The following is a 13524-nucleotide window of genomic DNA, read 5'->3' on the forward strand; positions in this document are numbered from 1 at the left end:
CTGTGATTCTATGATATGAGATATGTGACTAATGTGTACATTGCATGAGGTTGCATATAAATTCTTGGATAATTCATTCCTCAAAATAAGTATATTCAGTGAGACAGAGTTCTTTTGCTTCATTGAGTTCTCAGAGCAGGCAGAACCAAGAAAGCTCCACACAGTGTTTCTTATTTTTTCTTTACATAGCAAATTCCATAATAAGAGATGTTAGGGCTGCCCTATGAAGCAAGACAGATAGATAGAATGGGGACTGAGGCAAGTTTGGATAGTTAAGCTAGTAGAAGCTCACCTCAATAACTGTGGAAGCTGGACCATGTATATGAGGAAGGCATTGGACATAAAATGGATATTGAACACCTGCTTCATTCATGAGCACCTTCTATTGTGCAGGCACAGGGGAGGATATAGTTCCTGTTGAAACTAATGAAAGCCTTTCCATTGGTTTCCGCGGTTGTAGTAGCAAAAGTATGTGGTCCTAGTTCAAGATACACAAGGAGATCCTATACACAAACCCCATGCTTTTGGATACAACACTTGGATATTTCAAAGGAAGATTTCTAAGATTTCTGTGCTATAATGGATGATATCACTTAATGATTTCATTTCCAGTACCTCCCCTCTGCTGCCCCCACCCCACATACTTCTTTTTGGTCCTATTGCATTTCATTTTAGATACATTTATGTGTTTAATCTTCTCGTATTGATTTTAGCTCATTCCTCTACTTTATCAAGTATATTGTTTATTAAAATGTGTTTTCTTATATCCCTCCTAACTTTTTATCATCCACAATTTGAACAGTATCTTTTCCATTTTGCCTTACAAGCTGATAACAAAACTTGCACAATTAAAAGTGGGTAAAGAATTACCCATGTAACACCTCTTTTAAAAGTACAATCAGTGTTACACCATAGTTTTCCATTCAGAACTAGCATCCCCAATAGCTTGGCCCCAGGATTTTATTTCTTTTGTTTTTTTCTAACAATGACCTCTCTAACAAATCATCCAGCACCATTGATGCATGATAGGGGGCAAAACAGCAAAGTATATCTTAATTACTTAATGATGAATACAGAAGTGGTGAGCCACGCTGGTGATAAATAGTTTAAACTATGGAGATGTACAATGTGTATACTAGTGTATTAAACAGGAATCCCTGCCATTTTTTTTCAATGATCTGCATAACTTAGCTGTGGCTTTGCTACTCGTGAACGATGCAGCTGCATTTGCTTTATGCATACATCTATTTATTACCCTCTTTGCTGGCAAATGGAATTTGACTGACTAAGATAGAATCATGTTACTAAATTTAATTTAGCACAATTGTTGTCCAACAGAACACAATTACTGGTGGTTTCTAACAAGGATGCGAGCACCTATTCAGCTAAATGTGACTGTATTCTATAAATCAGCCGTCTGTCTCTGTTCTCTCACCTTTGTCTCTCTCCTTCTGTTTTAAAAATGGAGACAATATTGTGTCTTGACAATAGCTGCCATAGTGTGGTGTTGGGCACGTTCCCATAAGCTTGCTGCCTTGGGAGATCTTACTGGTACATTCCCACCCTTACCTTTCTCCTGAACTCAAACCCAAGCTGTGGGGAGAAGGAGCATTATCTTTGGTATAAGCATAGGTGAAACCTGTGGTATTGGAAGGTTATTGGCATAATTCCCTGGCTAAATGAGATAGGTGAGCCACTGGGTTGGCATCAATGAAGCCTGATTTTTTTTTATAGGTATGAAAGCATGCATATTTTATTGAGTACCCCTGGAAATCAACCCCTCTAGATCAACTATCTAACCTTTAGAAGTAGAGTAGGCTCAGGATGAAGACAGTCAGGGGCACAAGCCCAACACACACAAGGTTTAAGATCAGTTTATAGACTGATATAGTCAGCGTTAGAAACAAGGCCTCTACCCTTCAGAGAAGTTTCCACTTCTGACCGTGTCAGGAGCCTGTACCCCTTCTTTATCCTACTGAGCATAAATTACTTTCCTTGCTCTTCATATTTTCTCCCCCTCCCAACTCTATTATCTCCCACCAGTGAGAGATTAACTTCTAATGCCAGTTTCCATCACTAGTTAGATTTTTTTTTAAACAAATATCTTTGTGCTTTCTCCCATGCTGCCCTTCCTGGTTGGAAAAATCCATAAAACTGTCATTCAGTCTCCTTTAGATCCTTCTTCTAAACTCTCCTTTTGCAACGATGTCTTCAAAAAGTCATAAAAATGGCTAGGCTGTTGCTGTGTCAGGTCTGGCTATTGCATTAACCAGTCTTGTCTCATTGTTCCCTTGTGCTCCCATCAGTCTGTATTCACCTGATGCCTCTTGGATTATATATGCTTGTTAAACTCTCCCAGGGAGGGGCCATATTTTTTTCTGTCTTCAGACAGCAGCTGTAACTGGGAAAATGCTTGTCTATGACTAGGGCTTGTAGGTGCTATAAAAATATAAATGGTAAACCTCAGTAAAGAAAGGGCGCTCAACTTATATCTTAGCTATTGGAATGCTCTGATTCTTCCGATGTCGCAACAAAATGATCCTATAGAGACAGGCTCTCTCCTCACTCACTGCAGCAATCATCCTTCACACCCACAAGAGTTATTTTTACTTGTACACTTCTGCTGCACTCCATTGGATTTTAGTTTCCACGAACCTTTCTTTAGGCTTTTTCACTAAAACGCTGGTGCCTATAACATTGCAATGCATGCACACAGCTCAGGCTGGGCAGCTGCTGGCTTCATTACAGCTGTCAGTGTAAAGTCAGTAATTTATTATGGATACTGACACTTCTGAAATGTAGAGAAGGCGGGAGAGGGAAAAGGAAAGGGATTAGAGAGGGACAATGAAGGGGGAAGAAGTAGAATGAGAAAGAGAAGATAAATGGTACACAATTTAAGATGTGTATGACAAGTATTGCACTTTGATTTAGGAAAAGCAAGATAGAAGCGTTACATTAAGGCATGAGGGGAAAGTGAGTGACCTCCTGCCACTGAAGGAGTTGCAAGAGTCTCCTTTTCTTTTTAAATGAGCAGCTAGGTTTCCATAGACTACTATATCCAATATTTCAAATGAGAGCTTTTCAACTGAAAGATTTAATTTGCAAATAAGCTTAATTTATTTGCATTAAAATGTGTCCATATGACACAGTTCTTAGTAAGAAGCCAGAGGATGCATATTCTGCCCTCCTGTTTGAAAGTGTGTTCAATTAGCATTAAGTTGCCACAGAAGACATTTGGATACATTGACTGCTTGTAAATGCCACAGGGGTTTAATTCAGTTTAGTTCTCTCTAAATTGAAATGGTGGATTTTTAAAAACACCACTTCAATTTAGGGAGAACTGAACCCCCATGGCATGTATACAGGGGTGGGAGCCCAATCCTGACCTGCCTCGGGGGGATGGGGAGGAGGGTAGAGAGAGCTACTGGCAGGCTGAGCAGTCCCTGAGCTGCACAGGGAGGGCCCCAGGCAGCACCCGCCCACTGGCATCCACCCCAGGCAGTCCCGGGGGCACCGCAGCCACAGAGGAAAGCACCAGGCCCTCACACAGCTCAGGCAGACAGGCTGGCTCTGGGGAGAAAAAAAAGATCAGGCTCGCCGCTTCTTTATTTTTCCTTCAGTGGAGCCGGCCTGCACAGGCTGCTGCCAGGTCCCACAGCCCCTGATCTGCATGGGGCCTGCCAATCCCCTGGCACATCAGCTTCCAGCACCCCTGTGCAATGTTGCACTTTAAGTAGAAAACTAACACCTCAGAGGTGTTTTATCTTGCTACATACCAAAGTCATTTAAAGCGGAATATGTTTCTGAGCATGCAAACAGCAATGCTATTAAAGTGGAATACATTGCTGAATGTGCAAACAGTAGTGCCACTAAAGGGGTGCAAAAGGGCATTTAACTTTAAAGTCCAATTTTGTGGCATGTATAAAGGCCCATTACTACTTCCAAGCATAAATTCTCCCGTCTGGAGCCATGCAAAAGTCCTGGATTTCTTCACCTTCTGGGGAGATGTGAAGGTTCATTTACAAGATAGAAAGCTGTCACTAAAGAAATGGCCCAACAAGGTCACACTAATGGCATCTGACAATTTGCAATCAAGATCAACAATCTGAAACCTAGTTACAAAAACTGGACTCCTAGTAGTTCATAGATTCATAGATGTTAGGGTCGGAAGGGACCTCAATAGATCATCAAGTCCGACCCCCTGCATAAGCAGGAAAGAGTGCTGGGTCTAGATGACCCCAGCTAGATGCTCATCTAACCTCCTCTTGAAGACCCCCAGGGTAGGGGAGAGCACCACCTCCCTTGGGAGCCCGTTCCAGACCTTGGCCACTCGAACTGTGAAGAAGTTCTTCCTAATGTCCAATCTAAATCTGCTCTCTGCTAGCTTGTGGCCATTATTTCTTGTAACCCCCGGGGGCGCCTTGGTGAATAAATACTCACCAATTCCCTTCTGTGCCCCCGTGATGAACTTATAGGCAGCCACAAGGTCGCCTCTCAACCTTCTCTTGTGGAGGCTGAAAAGGTCCAGTTTCTCTAGTCTCTCCCCGTAGGGCTTGGTCTGCAGGCCCTTAACCATACGAGTGGCCCTTCTCTGGACTCTCTCCAGGTTATCCGCATCCCTCTTGAATTGCGGCGCCCAGAATTGCACGCAGTACTCCAACTGCGGTCTGACCAGCGCCTGATAGAGGGGAAGTATCACCTCCTTGGACCTATTCGTCATGCATCTGCTGATGCACGATAAAGTGCTATTGGCTTTTTTGATGGCTTCGTCACACTGCCGACTCATGTTCATCTTGGAGTCCACCAGGACTCCAAGATCCCTTTCCACTTCTGTGCTACCCAGCAGGTCATTCCCTAGGCTGTAGGTGTGCTGGACATTCTTCCTCCCTAGGTGCAGCACTTTGCATTTCTCCTTGTTGAACTGCATTCTGTTGTTTTCTGCCCACTTGTCCAACTTGTCCAGGTCTGCTTGCAGCTGTTCCCTGCCCTCCGGCGTGTCCACATCTCCCCATAGCTTTGTGTCATCTGCAAACTTGGACAGAGTACATTTCACTCCCTCGTCCAAGTCACTGATGAAGACATTAAAGAGTATCAGTCCAAGGACCGAGCCCTGCAGGACCCCACTGCCCACACCCTTCCAGGTCGAAACCAACCCATCCACCACGACTCTCTGGGTGCGACCCTCCAGCCAATTCGCCACCCACCGGACTGTGTAGTCATCCAAGTCACAGCCTCTTAACTTGTTCTCATGCCACTCAGCCATAGTTTACTAAAACATGTTTTTAAAACCATCAAAATCAACCCTAAATAAAATGCCTGTGCAACATTTTACAAAATAGTTCCTCAGGGTGAGTGAAATACTAAGGAGGCATTTCATGATGGTTTTAGTTCCCTTACTGAATGTTTATATCCAGCCCTATTTGTGAAACTACATAGCAATATTTGTGTGATTACTACCCAAAGCAAAAAAGAAACTTCACAATCACAAGGTTCATAAAATTGTAGAATAACAAGTGTAGCCCAGGTACACCCGGGGGTGTGCCCTGTCCTCCAATGGCAGTGGTGGTGGTCAGGCAGGGTGCTGAGGAAGGGGTCAGCTACTAGAGCGGCTTCCTCCCTTCTCTATAGAGCTAAGCCAAAACCAAATACTTTACTAGTTATTACAAGAATAAATACAGATGCTTAATATAATACACAGAATATTTACAAGACTTAACATATAATACTGAACCAGATAAATAAATATGAACCAAATAACTTACAACCTATACAACACAATTACCACATAGGTATATTAACCTATATAACCCAAGTAACTGAGCCATAATATTTCTTTAAACCTTCACAAATAACAATACCAATATATACATTGAGACATTAAAACACATAAACCATATAAACCCTTTTAAAGAATACCCCTAGCTATATAGCCCTTAACACAACAATCTCAAAATAGGGAGTGCACTCAGCACCTCCCCAAGGGGTTTCCCTGAAGCCCCTCCCCTTTAGGGCCCTGGGATGTGGACATGCCCCTCCTGCAATAAAGGGTGGAAGCAGCAGACCCTCCTTACCCATGTCAGCCTCCCCTGCAGGGCCCGCTTCCCCAGTAACTCACACTTCATCTCTGGAGAAGTCAAGACTCGTCCCCTGGTGGCCAATCCCACAAGAACCTCTCCTCAGTGGTGCCTTTGGCTCTCCTTGACAGCCTGGTGGCCTGCACTAGGCACCCAGGGCTCACTCTCTCTCATGGGAGCTAAGCCCTTGCAGGCTCTGACTCCCTGGCCTCACAACAGGGGTTCTCCCTTTTCCCGGGCCCTGCTCTGGGCACCGGGGCTCTTTTAATTAAAAGTGGAGCCACATTTCAGGGCTTCAGTCATTCAGCCTAGGGCTGGGGCTAACGTGAGCAGCCGTGAGCTGCTTCCAAGGCAGTTCTCCGTGCGTCAACCCGGTTCTCCATGCACCAGGTGAGGCCCAAGCAGCCGCAAGCTGCTCCCAGGGCCAGCTCTCCATGTGCTGATCTGCACACTGACTACCCAGCCACTTGCTGGATTCACAGGCTCAAGCCACCTCGAGCAGCTCCTAGAGCCTGATCCCTGTGCGCCGATTTGAGTGCCATTGAAGCTCGAACAGGGTCCCGAGGATGGCCATCTCTGGAGCTCCTCTCTCTTCGCTGTTCCTCACTGTCTCTCTCCCAGCCTGCTGAACACACTTCTCTTTTATACTTGTGCCCACCTGGCCTCGAGGATGCTTTTTCAAGCCACCTTAGCACGTGCACCTGGTGTTGGGCATTGCGTGGGGATGTGTGACCTCTGGAGGGGTCCTCAATCACTCTGGGTAAAGCCCAGAAACTCTCCTGCCATGACTTCGATCAAATCTTCAGTGGTGGGTTCCCCTTATGAGGACTCTTCTAGATGGGTCACGCCTCCTGGCAGGTATCTGTGGGGCTCCACCTCCCCTGCTCCCCTTCCATATGCCAGCCTCCAGGATGAGTCAAATAGTTTCCATGTGGTATGCTCTCCCGTTGCATCAGTCCTAGCTCTGCATGTTGCCTGTGCTCCCAGAAAAGCTGATTTGCCCTGGCCTTTTGGTGTTTTCCTGTGGCCAGCCGTCCACCTGCCGTGTGTCTAAAGCGGCTCTTGCCTCTCGAAGCGATGCTCATACCCTGGCCACAGCAAGAGAGAAAAAAAGAAAGGAAAATCCAAAGGGAATGCCCCCAAAAAAGGAACACCGAAAAAAAAGAACCTGAGGGAATAGGCTAGCCACCTCTCTTTCCTCACAGCCCTCATGCCTCAGGCTTGAGTCATCCCTTGATGTTGCTCCGGGTCCTCCCTCCTGCCGAGGACCTCTCTTCTTCTCTTCCTGCTAGCTTTTCAGTTGTATGCCGGCGCTGCCTGCGCTCAGTGTGGAGTGCGCCTCTCTTGCCGGCTGTTTCCCCCACTCTCCCCGAGCCTTTGCTGGTGCTGGCTTTTATTCTGGCCAGGCAGCCTTCCACGATGATGTCAGCTGCCCAGGCCAGCCGCACCTGGAAGTAAGTGCAGCTTATAAACCACGCAGGTGGCTCTTCCCGGTGCGGCTCGTCTCACGCCTCCCGACCTGAAATTGGTAAGTTTGCCCTGGTTTCAGGGCTTTCTCTGTGGGGGTGGGTCACCCTCATCCCCTGTCCTACCAAGGGGGGGGAGTTCCCCATCCCCCAGTGGCCATCTCTCTGGGACAATACTCTTCAGGGGCTCCACCTCTGAAGTTCTCTGGACCTGGCTGGTGCAGTTCTGATTCAGGTCCAGTTGCTCCTTGCCCCCTCCCTTCAGAAAAAGGTATGGCATTGCTTCCCTTGTGCTGCCTCCAGATTGGTGGGCGGGCTCCACCAATCGAACAGCAGACCCTCAATCCTGGGTCTCAACCCAAGCTCCAAAAAGGCAAGCCTGCTACACAAGAATGGATGCTTGAAGCAGGAACAAAAGGTATTTTGATTTACAGGCCCCTAAAATGTTTCATCTTAGAAAAAGTATCTCATTGACTGATCATAAAAGTCTCTTGACCCCAGCTTCTAATTCTCATTAAACTCTCTCCTTTGCTCTTAAAGATATCTAAAACACTACCTTCAGATATAGCAGAAGGCTGATATTGTCTGGCAGCCCCTGTCTGTGTTCTGAGACAGTGGCATCTCCCCTTTAAAATTCCTAACATGTACTCAACTTCTATTCTTCATCTGCATGTATGATAATTAAATAATTCCTTCCTTGGATAAGCAGGGTCTTCCAGAACTAAGGGGGAATAGTAATAATATTTATGTCCATGGCAGTTCTAGGAGCAAATCTGGCTTTTTTTTTTTTAATTAAATGAAAGTTCCAAAAACTCATTAGCATTAGGGGGCAAAGAATAGGAATATGGGTTCCATCACTTGCCCAGGTGCAATTCAGCTACATGAAAAACAGTCAATATATTTCCTGAGAACATCCAGTCCTCATAACTCGGGTTGACCATATCTTTTTTAATAGCAGCACACACCTCAGTTACAATGGTTCATCTGTCTTCGCTGAATTGGTTAGCTATTGACCAATAGCAATTTTGGGTGGCAGGCTTCTAGATGGCAAGGGTCACAAGCTTTTAAAAAGTTCAGTGAGTTCTCATGTTGGCAACAGTGCAGAAGTAGGGCAAGTTTAATGCACATTCCTGTTAGCAGCTATTTCTGTTCTGTGTGTAGCTTGCTCCTTTCCTACTAGTTCACACATGTTTCACTGACTCAGAAATGATGCTGCAATGACTGAGGCTGATAGAAGAAGAGATCCTCTGCAAGGCACTGGTCAATGATGTCATCCTCATTGTATCCCTGATCCTTCCTGTGGCACTCAAAGCTGCTGGAGAGCTTGATGGCTGAAAGCGCTTTCCCACATAAACAAGATGTTATTGTAGATATGCTGAGGCCATGAATTTGACCAGCATCATTTGATGGGGCACTACTTCATCCATTTCTCCTGAAAGCATAATTTCCAATCTTTTACTAGCCAGAGAGAAATGAAGCATGAGCTAGTGGAAGAAGAATTATGGTATTTTTGAGTTTACTAACAAATCCCAAAGTTACAGTTGCTTCTGTTTGCTTTTGCTGTGTATCCCATTACACACTAAAAATCCCATAATACATAACAACCTACAGCAGGACCCTGGGATAACCACCCCAAATGCTATGCACTTAATTTTAAAAAAGCCTTGTTATGTGGACGCAATCTTATGGACTGCAACAGGACCGCTTACAGTGATGTGACTCAGTGCAAAATAAGCTTCCCTTGGAGAAAAACCTTGCCTTTGAATTGGCTTTTTCAGAGAAGACTATCAAGCTCTATTACATTAGCTCACTTCAAGGGGCAGCCTGTGAAGAACTGAGATGCTCTCAGGTATGTCTGTGCTCCTAGAGGAGGGGACTACTTACTAATGGTTCTTTCCTATTTTTCCACTATAATGGATAAACATCTTTATCTGGTTTTGAAAGCACCTGATTCCAATTCCTCTTCCCAAGTAGCTGGGGGGAAAAAAATTCTGCGCATATGAGGAAATATACACTCCTACTTCCAGTGAACAAAATATGTATGAGAAGAGCTGATCATTATGGAAGGTTTATGTAATAGGGTGACATGAGGAAGTCCACTTACCTCCATAACATTGGATCTTTTGATGGCTAAAAAGAGCATTTCTCTACACCAATAGATGAATTTTGTACAAAACCACATGGAAGTTGATTCTCATCCAAACACAAGCTCAGCTGTGTTTACAAAAGTACTGTCATAAATGTATTCCAACTTATGAATTACCTATCTTTAACAGAAAATAATGCACTTTAAATTGCTGAATACATTTTAGCTCTGTTTTCAAGCAGCATATTATATCTTATGAGTGTTTTCCTACCTAATGATCCAAATAAATTGTAATTCAGAAACAGTAGGGAGAAGCTGTAAAAATGAAGCTCTTGTCTGAAAAATCAGAGTTTTATTTCATATAAATAAGAGAGATACAGAATTTTTCTATTTACTTCATTTCAAGATGGCCCACAAAAGCAAGTATATTGAAGCGATCAGCAAAAACCATCTCATTTAATTCTAATGTTTAAGGAAAGGAAGAAAGCAAAGTGAGTGCAAAGCCATGACACAAGAAGATTTTATATTTTAAATGATCGAGAGACTTTTCTGATTAGAAACAGAGCATCAGTAAAGAGGAGTTATTGTTCCAAGTGGCCATGCATCCATCTTAAATAATCACCAACCTAATTGGAATCCTTATTGGCAGAGATGGAAAGATGTGAATGTGCAAGAAAGCAATTATCTTGTGATATAAGGAAGCTTACCTTGCAAATCCTGGGTGGAAGCAATTAGACAGCTAGCAGGGGAAACTTTTATGGCCAAAGGTGAGGATATTGCAATGGACCGTCTCAAATGACTATAAGCCAACCATGTGCTCTTGTTCCAAAAAAGGTCAACAGTATGATGAGTTATATTAACAGCAGCATCACTTTCAAATAAAGGGAAGTGATTCTTCTACTCCATCACTGGTGAGGCCTCACCTGTAGTACTGTGTCCAATTTTGGGCCCCATGTTTCAAGCAGGAGGCAGACAGACTGGAAAGACTTCAGCAGATAGTGATTAAAAATGATTAAACGCTTGAGAAGCATGACTTATGAGGGATCACTGAAAGAACTCCGGTTATTTAGTCTGGGAAAGAGAAGAATGATGGAGACTTGATAGCAGTCTTCAAATACTGGAAGGATGATTAAAGAGGATGGAGATGGGCTTTTCTATGCAGCCATGGGGATCAGAAGCAGGAGCAATGGACTTCAGCTGCAGCAATGGGAATTTAGGTTGGAGATTAGAGGAACTTTCTGACTATGATGGTGATTAAACATTGGAACAGGCTACCTAGAGAAGTTGTGGAATCTCTATCCATGGAAATTATTAAGAGCAGGTTGGGCAGACATGGCACTGGGATGGTTTAGTTAAGGATGTTCCCACCTTGAGCAGGGGGCTGAATTAGATAAGCCAATGAGGTCCCTTCCAGCCCTTTTTTATCTATGATCCTGTGAACTGAGTCACCTTTCTTGCTGTGGCCTTCTGTCCTTAGTTACTGTGCTAGCAGAAGCTGATTCCATCCCAAACTCATCCTTAAAACCAGAGGGGTACATTGTAGTGGCAAACTGTCTGAACTTGTCTTCTGGCGAGCTTGTAGGGTGCTCTTGCCTAGGTTCTGGTTCCTGTTCTTGTTTCCTGTTCCTACCCCTCTTGTATCTGGTTGTACTTCCTTGTACCTGTAATCTGGTTTCTAACCCTGGGCTTGCTTCTGTGACTCACCTTCTTACCCTGGCATCTAGGCCTTGTTCTGATTTGCAGCTTCCTGTTTCTGGTTCCTTGATATTGACTTCTCCCTAACCACCATTCCAGCTTCCTGACCCTCTCTGTTCTTGGTACCCAGACTCTGGTTATGATCCTATCCTGAGCCTGACTCTAGGCCCAGCCACTTGAAAGAAACTTTATTTTCAGAGGCTGGAGACTGAGGACTTTATTGAAATTAGGCCTCTTTAGGATGCCTGCAGTTGTGTACCCTACGCAACACAACAAGATGCCCTTGAAAACTTTTACCCTAATTTTAATTTGTTTTGGGATTTGTGTCAGATCATATACAAGGGGGGAGGGGGGGGATGTGTTTTCCCCATGAGCCTGTATGAATTTTAAAGGAAAATAAGCTAAATGCCTTTTACAGAGAATTAGGGCCAGGTTGTGACCTTACTTTATTGCACTTGTAGGGTATAAGGCAATGCAACAGGTGTATTTGCTGCCCAGCATGGCTTCCCAACACCTCCAGAGCAGGTGAGATGTATATGTACAATACCTACACTATGTTGCCTCCAACCATGCAAGTGGGCAAGATAGAGTCTCTGCTCTACTCCCAATCCCCACATTCCTGGTAGCACAGCTGAGTTAGTGGGGGTGGAGATAACTTTCTCTTCCCCAGCAGCCAGTTAACAGTATTTTTCCCTAGGCTAGAGGCAAGGAGTGAAGGTTCATGTCTTTCTGCTCTTAGGACATTAAGTCTATAGAGAATCTCTTCTTGTAAGTCAAGAAATGAAGGAGCAATCCAGAGCTTAGGTAGAGGTTTTTTAAATCTACCCACCTTGTGCATCTACTTGCATAGTCCTGATGGCTGTTGACATTTAAAGTGAACCATAACTCAAAATATGTGAAAAAACTGAAAACAGAGAACAGTAGAAACATCATCTTTTGCCAGCCAGAGAACTCATTTCCTCTCACGGAACTCCAGGGAACTGCCCACACTAGCTCCTGGGTGAGTAGGAGTTTATGAACCCCACTCTGGATCAACCTGCCACAGCTGCTGTATTTAAATCCTCACCTATCCAAGTATAGGGTAAGAACATCAAAAGACACTTGTTCCAAGGATGTGTGTGTGTGTGTGTGTGTGTGTGTGTGTGTGTGTGTGTGTGTGTGTGCGTGCATGCGTGTGTGTGTGTGTGTGTGTGTGTGGTTGGGGGGAGTAGGGAGAGAGCCTAGTGCAGTTAGGAAAGAAGTTATAGTCTAGCTGAAAACAAGTGCCCCTCATACCACAGTATGCCTCAAGCAAGATTAAAAACTCTAGTTCCCCAAGGAAGAATGAAAACAAATCTGCAACATTTGAAGCAATAAAAATAAATCAAGCCCTAGACTCTTCCCTATCTAAGCTCTAACTGTGGTGTTTAATAGTATCCTATAAATTTTGAAGATATGTACTATGCATCTCTTAGCTGTTTTGCATAGCCACTGCTACTAACAGTGCATTTTTGGCTCCCAATCTTGCTTCTGTGAAGTTTTAGTTATTCTGATAAAAGTGATTATATAACATTATACAGGAAGAACGTACCTTTCACCAAATAAACTTCTGTGTTTTTGTTTTTGTTTAGATCATTGATAAAATACACACACAGGTATACAAGTATCAGTTCAGAGAAGTGCAATGAGAATAATCCAAGTTAATACAATACTTCATTTTTCAATAGAATATTAAAAACTATCCCATGATCATTAAGGGAAACTGAGGTGTTTCCAATTCAAATAATGAAATACAGTGGATGTAGTCCATGAGTTGATAAGGCTTTCTCCCATGGACATTCTTGCAAAGAATCTGAGGTATGTAACTAAAAGACCCCCAAAATAAAATAAAAACAGGCCCAGATCGCTTCCTCTTTCTCCCAGGCAGCAACCCACCCAGAAGGAGCCAGGTATTCAAGGAGTAATCTCTGATGTTCTCATCCATCAGAATGGTGATTTCTACTTGGAAGCTCACACAAAGAGTAAGCTTGAGGTTTTGCTCCTGAGTTGCATGGATCTAAACATTTTTTGTATGTTTACCCTTTTGCTCTATAGTACCTCTTTAGCCTCTGGGGTGTTTGGTTCAAATTCTCTGCTTCAGGGTTTCCTTGCCATAGAATCCATTATCCCAAAGGATGCCATGATGTAAAGAGAGGCTTCTTTAAAGGCATTTAATTCTATGTTA

The sequence above is a fragment of the Alligator mississippiensis genome, chromosome 5, assembly GCF_030867095.1.
Source record: "Alligator mississippiensis isolate rAllMis1 chromosome 5, rAllMis1, whole genome shotgun sequence".
In the NCBI taxonomy this organism is placed as follows: domain Eukaryota; kingdom Metazoa; phylum Chordata; order Crocodylia; family Alligatoridae; genus Alligator; species Alligator mississippiensis.